Genomic DNA, 9,277 nt, shown 5'->3' with positions numbered 1-9,277 from the left:
CCGTAGAAATTTGGTGAATCAGAGGCTGGTATCCCAAACACACATGTGATATAATAAAAACTCAGCCCTACAGAATGAGTCATTATGAAAGTGGATGTGATTTGAACAGTTGCTTAGATCAGGTTTATTTATTCAGGACTAAACATGTGAAGATATCCTCATTTTAGCGCAGATAGTCTAATACAGAGGCCCAGGAAGGCCATATTTTATCAATTTCTCCACTGGCGTAAATACACGCGCAGGCTAGGTGCGTTGACTCAAATGCAAACCAATGAGAAAAATAAATAAAATCAGCTTGTTTACCAACACAACTCATTTAGTGCTTCAAAATGTGACCCCTCGTTTGCTTTAATATTGGATTGTGATGTGGCACACGCATCTATTAAAGCACAGAATGTACACACACACACACACACACACACACACACACACACATACAATGCAAGTAAACGAGCCCAAAGCACGTGCAGAAAAATCTCCCACATCATGCACATCTTCAAATCACACCCCGCCTGCACAGAGGGAAAAAGAGGGTGAGCTGCGCCTGGAGAGGCAAGATGGTTCGGCTATATTCTCCTCTTACCTTCTTATACAAAGAGAGAAAAAAATCAGTCAAGAGCCTCCTCTTTCTCACGCAGAAAGGTGCAGAGGAATGCCTGAAGTTCAGAGAAGGCTGGCGGGTATGAAATCTTTCGCCTCGGGGGCAAACCGGCGGCTTCTTTTCATTTCAAGCGCTTATCGATTCGCCGTTGTCATCTTTGGCGACGCAGAAGGACACTTGAAAGAATTTCTGATGGGGCTGTGATGTGAGAATCAGGGTGACCTGCTCCGCTGGTGTTCTCTCCTGATTCTTAACGAGCACATCAGCCCCGCCAGCCTCAGTACAGTTGGACATTTCAACTTTTCCTCCTCATGCTGCATACTGGAGAGGACTTTAAAACACTCTTCCCCCCCGGCTTTCATGTATATATCAGCACGTATCTAAGCCTCCACTTTAAAGAGGCAAGATGATGGACTGCCCAGCAAATTCAGCCACAACACAAAACTCTCAAAAAGTAGGCAATTGTAGTGTTGGGGTTTTTAAAAATACAGGAGATTTTTTTTTTTTTTAATTATTATTTTGAATGAATTGTCTGCACAATTCTCTACTGTGATTAATTGCAGCTCTTCACATCAGTGCAGGCTTCAGATGCTTCAGAGCATCTAAGAACAGGTTATGCACATAATATGATGTATAAAACCCAACATTTCCCCCCTTGGAACCAGTACTTGGATCTGGCAGCCATATAATTATTTAAAGTGACTAAATACACGGATTTATAAAGCCACAACAGTATCCTGAAAAGACGCACAAGCATCATAACCTGATATGCACACCCTGCAGATGTGGCCCTACGTTTATATCTCTCAGAATAGAGCCCATATAACAAATATTCTTGCTACTTGTTAAACTGCCCTGTGACACAAAGGTTATTAGTCTTCTGAAATTAAACCCAACTTAATTTCTATAGACATAGAATAAATGGCTTGATGTGACAAATGTCTTTTCGCATCTCTCCAGCACCTTGCATCCTGCTCATGCCACAAGGAATCAGATAAATGACAGTCAAATCAAAAAGAAACAAATGTGTGTCAAGGAGCTTGTCTCTGACTTCTCCCTTCACTTCACACCATGACTTTTGAATTAATTCTATAGGCCGTCAGTAGAAAAACGATTCTGAAGCTTTTTTCCCACAGCATTCAGTGAAATATAACGTCCTTGTTTTATACATGGTCATCACTCTGTTGCACCGGGAAGCTTGAGTAATGCAGATGTGAAGTGGTTCCTTTATTCGGGGGGGTGCTCTTTGCCTGAGAAACCGAGCCTGGTTTTTTTTTTTTCTTCTTTTTTCTTTTTTTTTTTTTTCATTTCAGTTTTAGCCTCAAACCACATGCGATTGTCGCCTAGTGTTCTGTCTGGCCAACACTCTGTGGCCATGTAATAAAATTTGGAGTCAAATTGGTGTTTCCAAAGCCACAAATCTTTAAACAAATCAGTTTATGTACTGCTAATATGTTAGAAATAAAGTAATGGCTGGGAATTGAGTTTTATTTTGGGGTGTGACTTCTCTGCGATTGAAAGGAGGATGAATATAGAGAGGAAGACAGAAGACAGAGAGGAAGGAAGGTGGAGAAGATGAGTTCGGAGAAAGAGAGGAGGAAAAAAGACAGAACATTAGATGAGTCTTTCTCCTCTGAGGCAGAAATATCCTGTGTGTATTTCCATTTGTCAAGTATCACTCCAAGAATGTTATTAGCGAAAAAGCTGCCTGTAAATTAACCAAATTAAAAGGGTGGCTCTTTGATAGCTCTTGAGCTTGTTGAGCGGCTTTATGCCTGATCCTTACTATTCCAGCTCTGTCACAGTACCAAAGGGAGATGAGCTACACCAACGCTAAGCACTCCAACTCAGCAACATGGCTTGTGGTTTAGAACGTAATACACGAGGCCAGTAAATGACTTACATGTTAGGCTGCCCTCACTTCTCCCGACATGCTCAGCTAACATGGTGTATATTTAAAAAGTACTCAGCTCTTCGTCTTTGTCTTCTTCTGTAATTATCCTATCCTCAGCTTCCAAAGAAAATGCTTAGCTGATGTCATTGTGGTTTTGGCCCCCCGACTGCTCTAATATTAATCCCATGCATGAAGCGGCTTCAAATGAACAAGGATTACTTTGAATTAAACTCTGCTCCATGTTTTTATGTGAACACATTAACTCCTGTCATTGCTGGTCAGTCAGACGAGCCCGTCTCCATTTCTCTTGACTTTGGACATGACATGGCTTCGGTCAAGCATGATTAAAAATGTCCCTGAGACTAGGACGGCATTCATTACGCTGACAGCCGCAGACAGACAGCACAGCAACGCTTTTTATTGCATGCGCTTGATCTCGGCGAAAGTAATAGTCGGTGCATGCATAAACACATGCGGCCTCAGCCTTAATCACAGGTGCGAGCGGGCCAATAAATTGCTCAAGCCGGTCTCTGATCAATTACATGAAAAATCAATGGGAAGCTGCCACTAACCTGCCTAAGGGGAAATCGGCCAAGAATGAAATTGGTGTGATAAAATGACTATGATGCCTCCCACCCTGTCAATAACATGTAAAACAGTTCAGCTACATGCTAACTCTCCTGTCAGCAGACCTGAGGTGGACCCAAAGGTCACAACTGGAGTCAGCTTCGTCCTAATTGGTCCGCTGTGGCAGAGAGCGGCGGCATGAGGAGAGGCAAGGGAAGGAGCAGGAGAAACATAGGCTGATTCAGACCGAGTGTAGAGGATGGGAGAGTAACGTGTAAACCAAAGCCTTAAAAATGTTTATAAGAATAAAGACATGCATATGAGGTGTAAGTAAGAGTGAGGGAAAGGATTAATTAATTCAAGATAGGGTAAAAGAGGAAAAGACTCAGGCCATGTTCACGCAAATTGAAATAAATTTCATTTTGCAAATTGAAATAAATTTCATTTTACAAATTTCCACATCAGTGTTATCAACCACCAATAACTAATCTTTCCAAAATTCTCTCTAAAGTCACTAAATTTGAACAGGATGCCAGAGACTCTGTGAGGCAGTTGTGCTTTGAGCTAAATGCTAATGTCACCATGCTAATGTGCTCACGATGACAATGTTAAGTTCTTTACCATCTTACTTTTGCGTGTTAGCATGCTAACATTTAGCACTAAACTCAAAGTACAGCTGAGTGTCATTAGTTTTCCAGGACTTTATGAAGCAAAGTATTGTAGTACAAAATAAAACTAGATGAAAAATCAGGGGTTCAGAAAAGTTGTTCCATTTTATCCCGATGGGGGAGGGGGGATGTGAAATATTTTAGTCTGGGCCAAAGTTGTGGACCAACCAACCGACCTACAGTACGTTGTCATCTCCAGAACTGTGCCACAAGTGTTGTGTTGTAGTGATGATGGGGATACAGGGGTTTTTGATGCTGACTCATGTGATTTCAGGAACCTGATTATCAAGTGATTTGTTCTTTCATATCTGAGTCTTGACTTGCTCACTAGCTTGCTGTGTAAATAGCAAAGCAAACCTCGGAAAAAGACAGAAAGTTGCATAGGGAGTGTAATAAAGTTGTTGTAATGCTAAAGCCTTGTTTCAGATCTCCGACTCTCCTGTTCAGATCGGTCCAGAGTTGTGCTCATTGATGGATGTTTCCTTGTTTTTAGTCTTTTTTGACGTTGTATTGTGGCCTGCAAAGTTCAAGAAAAACCTGAAAAGACTAGCACTGACGGATGAGTTTTGATATTTAAAGACATTCAGATGGTTAGTAATGAGAAAAGGAGGAGGATAACAGAAGACTGGAAGAGAAGATAAAGCAAAGGGGAAAACATAACATAACTGATCCAAAGACAGATTTTAAAGAGGAGCCAGACAGATAAAGAAGAACACCTCCAAAAGGAAGACAAAGATAAGAGATATGAAGACAAAGAGCGAGGACGAGAGATGGAAGGAGGGAGGGTGGATACGACATGGCTAATCTGAAATCAGAATGCTAGACCCATGTCATGTGTTCTGATTAGTTCCAGTGTTTCATGCTCATCTCTGCTTTTCATGGAGCCACATTGCCTGGCTGCACTGTACACGGGCGCGCCGCAACGCACCGGCCATCCCCATGCATTCAGTAGACTAACAGTGACACATGAGAACCATAAAGACGACGCAGGGTCAACATCCACTCATTTTGCACTGATCTGTAAGCGTGTGTATCTGTGTCAGAAGCCTTATGAAAGCAGCACAGACTGGAACTGTGGCTGATTTTTAAGAAGCCACGTTACAGCCGTTAACCTTTGGACGACTCTGTTCAATCATTTCACATATATAGACCTCAACGGCTCTTTGGCCTTTTCCTTCACATCAGTACTTCAGGTTCACTAATCCGTCAGTGGGCAAACATCACAGAAAAGGTGATGGAGGGAGGTGGATGTGTGTGTACTCATAAGTCTTCATGCTGGATGCAAGATTTGCTGTGTGACTGATTCAGAGTGTGTGTGTGTGTGTGTGTGTGTGTGTGTGTGTGTGTGTGTGTGTGTGTGTGTGTGTGTGTGTGTGCGCATGTGTGCGTGCGCGCAGGGGTTGCTGTGCCAGTGGTGTGGGAGAGAGAAAGAAAGAGAGAGCGAGGCCGTGTGTGAATGAGGAGGGTGAGGTGGGGGTGTCTAATCCAGTCCCAGTGTGAAACTGTTGACATTTGTGCTTTTTTTCCCTTCATTATGTGACTGGGGCTGTTTTGCGCTGGATTAGCTACAAATCTCCCATGCAGCACATTCAGCATGCCACTAGTAGTTTAACTTCATTAATAATGGATGAAGAGATTGTAATCCAGGAGTAAGAGAGCATGCAAGAGCACCCTACACACACAGAAAGAGAGAGAGACAGGGAGAGAGGGCACCCCTCTTGTAGAATCAGAGCCTCTTTTTTTTTTTCCGAGACAATCCTGTGATGGTGATAACATTACCTATTATTGCTACCCACAAGTAATATTGCATCAATACCTTTGTCTCAGGTTGTAATTTGCGTGCAACCCACAAAGGTAGGGGTGTGTAATCGAATATATGGAGGGGTGAATAAAAGCGGGGAGACTTCGGAGGTCTCGGCGGTGCATATGCTAGTATCTTCCATTGATTGTGTTTACTCAAGCTTCTCATTGCAGACTATTATAGAGGACCGGGGGACACACCCTGGCCTAACAGCAGGATAAGGGGGATTAAAGGTATACATATTCACTATTTCTCTCTCCGCTGCCAGCTTTGATTTCTGTCAACACAATGGTTGATTCGGCCTGAGCAAAATAAAGGCCAGTGGTGTGAAGGTGGAGAGACATTTAGGTGTTAGTACAGTTTTTATTCAGATTGGGAATAGAGAACAAAAACATACTTGTTGCATAAGTGGAATGGGCAATGGAAGACTGATGGTGAGACGTATAGTGTAGGTAAGAATAATTTCACACATATGAGATAATTATATATTTTACGTTTAGCATTGAATGAAGTTTATTGGTTGTTTTATTGACTGGATGGTGGAATGAACCTGTTTTTGCGCCCTTGGAAAAACATTTCCAGTTTGCTCCCTGTTCCCTACAAGTTCCCATCAAGTATAGCGGACACAGTGTGGCGTATAGATGAAAGCCTCATTGGATTTTGTCACAGGGCCACAAGATAGCATAGTTTACTTTAGTGGTACAAATTTGCAATTAATCATATTACTTAATAGTAGCTCACAAACATTGAACCTGGGACTCTAACGGCCCCCGTATGTCTGAGGCTCAAGGGAAATGCCACATTTGTCCGGATGCATGGATAAAGTAGAAATGCCTGTACTTTAAAATAAATGGAAATAAATGCTCATGCAAATTTAGAAATAAAGATGGCCTCCTCTGCACTCCTCTGTCCAGTTAAGGGGCATTTGAATGGGTTGATACTGCAGGCTTAGGGGAAAAAGAAACTTTAGTACAGTAACCGGGGTCAGAGTTTTCATCTTGTTGAAGAACTGGCATCTAAAATCACCCAAAACTGAGTCAGTGTCAGGGTATCAGCATATCAACCTACTTTAAATTTCTGTTGTCAATATATTGACGTCCCTTCAGAAATTAACAAAAGAGAATTTGTGAACGCACTGACCTTTTATGAAGAGGTGGAAACTTGAATAAAGTTAAAAAAAAATGATATGCACATGTTCTGATCCTGAATGACTCTCACATGAGGTGACACAAGATATCAATAAAAATTTTGTAACCTCATGATGTCCAGTTTGAACACCCACAAAAGGCACAGGTCCTTTTATACTATTATTTCAAGTGAGAAATCACTTGAATTATTCAATTTCACAAGAAGGCCATGCTCTTTAATGTGGCCTTTGTGTAACTGATACGAGATGTTTTACTGGAGAGAAAAATGTGCTGCCAAAGAAATTGTGTCATTTAAGCTTCAGACACACTGCATCACGACAACTGTAGATTCAGGGGCTGACTTTGTCTTTTTGTCTTTCTTTAATAAAAAAAAGAACAGAGAAAGATGTAATTTGCATAACACATAACATAACCCCTACAGTACAAAACTGTAGCTCTCTAATGTAGTAGGAAAAACATCAACAGCTCACACCTGCCAAATGCCACAGGTGGAGATATCTTGTGGAACAGTAGCCACCTGTTTGTGAACCTCCTGTTTCAGTTGAACAGAAATCTTGTTTGTTCTTTTCATTCTGCAGGAGCTGGATGGCTCCGGGATCGCTTACTCTCCCACTTGAAAGTGAGATCAGCTCACAGGAGATTTCGAAACAAGACAACTAATCAAAGCTTTTGCCTACAATTATGTGAAGATCAAAGTCACTCCATAATTAGAAAAGATGAACTTTATTCATCCCAGAGGGCAAATACGGGTTTTGAGTTAAAGTGCGATATGTGATAAAGTTCTGATGCTGCCAAAGGGAAATGATTATAGTGTATTTGTATATGTTATTAATCTGAGAGTAAGAGTGTGATAGAGGGCTTCACAAAGAGGCCTTGTTCTTTTCATTTAGATATAATCACATTCAGAATAGGGATGTGACTTTTATTGAGGCTTTTTCGGTGTTGGTGCAACTTTTTATATCTTTATATGGTTTTGATAATGTTCAGTGAAATGAATTTAATATTTCATAAACTGGACTTGGTGCTAGGGCTGTGCAATGTGAACAAAATGACATATCCTCATGTATGTTATGTTATATCCATTTCCAGATATATCCAGATAACAGTACAAATTATAAGACAGCACATTTTCTGTAAAATTTAATGTAAATTCTACTGTGTAAATTGGGGCCATGCCTTTACAGATGTCAGTTGCAATGGCAACTTCTCATTCCGTCTTCGTGATTCTTTTCCATGTGGGGTTATCACAGGCAAAAAGCCTCTAACAATGTCTGAGTCTGGGGTTTGTTTTCAGCACTCAGCCGTACTTCTACGGCTCTCATCCGTAGACTCCCTCTGTTCTGTTTGACATGATTCTTGCGTAGGTGGTAAAACAAGTCAGTGGTGTTTGAGTCAGTTGTCTGTATGTGGCATAATTTACATAGTAGTGTTTTCTGGTCCATGTCAGACTTTTCATACCCAATCCACATCCATGCGCTAGAAGTAGAGCTCTCCTGTTTAGTCTTGGCTGGTCTGAGTCCTTCTCCTGTTCAAAATTACCCTGTTTTCTATCACACACTCTCCTCTGTGTTTGTTCTTGTTGCCCTGATGCAAATTCCCTGATGCAAATTCCCTGCTTGCATTCGTGGCATGTGGAAGAAAACAAAGCATCACCCAAATGTAGAAAAATATTGCTGGGAAGTCTGATTTTTGACGCAACCGAATATGAAACAACAGACGTTTTACTATTGTCACACGATGTATATCGTCATATCACACAGCCCTACATAGCATGTATTTCCCTCTAGTCAAAGCTGCCAAAACACGTATTCTTACGGGTTGGAGTTGATGAGTCCCTTTTGTGTTATCTGGCTATTGACTCAACTATGGAAGATGCAATTACACCTTATCAATAAACACGACGGGAGAGTCTGAAAACAAAAATCTGACAGCAGAAAACAAATGTGAACTTTGGTAAACACCTTTCTCTACTTGGACAAAACACTTTAAAATGCTGTAGTTCACATTCTGTTCACGCAACTAATAAAAATAGTTACTTTTAATTTACCAAACTGAGAAAATCTGTCAGTAGACTCTAAGATCTGGGTTATATCAGTCCAACAGTCCTAAATATCCACTGCCAGCATGTCTAATGTTCAGTTTTAGGTAGACAGCCCACATCTAATATTTTCTCTTGGCAGCCTTCCCTTTCAAAAGAACAGGCCAACAGTGTAAACGTTTTACACTGTTGGCCAATGAGCAGCTACTGGGCCGGTTGTGGGTTTAGCACTTTGCTCAAGGGCACAGCAGCTGTTGTTGTTGCTGAGGTGGCGGCGAGTACGTTTACTGTCCCAGCAGTGAGCATCCAGTCGCAACCTTCCTTGTGCAACCATCAGATCGTGTAATTAGCCGCAGGCTGTCGCAGGCACAGGGAATACCAGGCGGACAGCTTTGATGTGTGAGGTGCCACATTGCTACAAATAAATGCTTAATGGGCTAAGCTTAGGTGATGTCATAGTTCATTGTAATGGCAGTTGCCAGCCTCATAAATAATGCTTAAGATTGTTTCCAAGTACATCTTTTGACTGACGTGTCAGTTTGCTTCAGGCTGGCGCTGCT

The sequence above is a fragment of the Seriola lalandi genome, unplaced genomic scaffold (genome assembly GCF_002814215.2).
Source record: "Seriola lalandi dorsalis isolate HSWRI2012SDOR001 ecotype SW California unplaced genomic scaffold, Sedor1 jcf7180002054972, whole genome shotgun sequence".
NCBI classification, from domain to species: domain Eukaryota; kingdom Metazoa; phylum Chordata; class Actinopteri; order Carangiformes; family Carangidae; genus Seriola; species Seriola lalandi.
Note: the sequence above shows the minus strand (reverse complement) of the source record.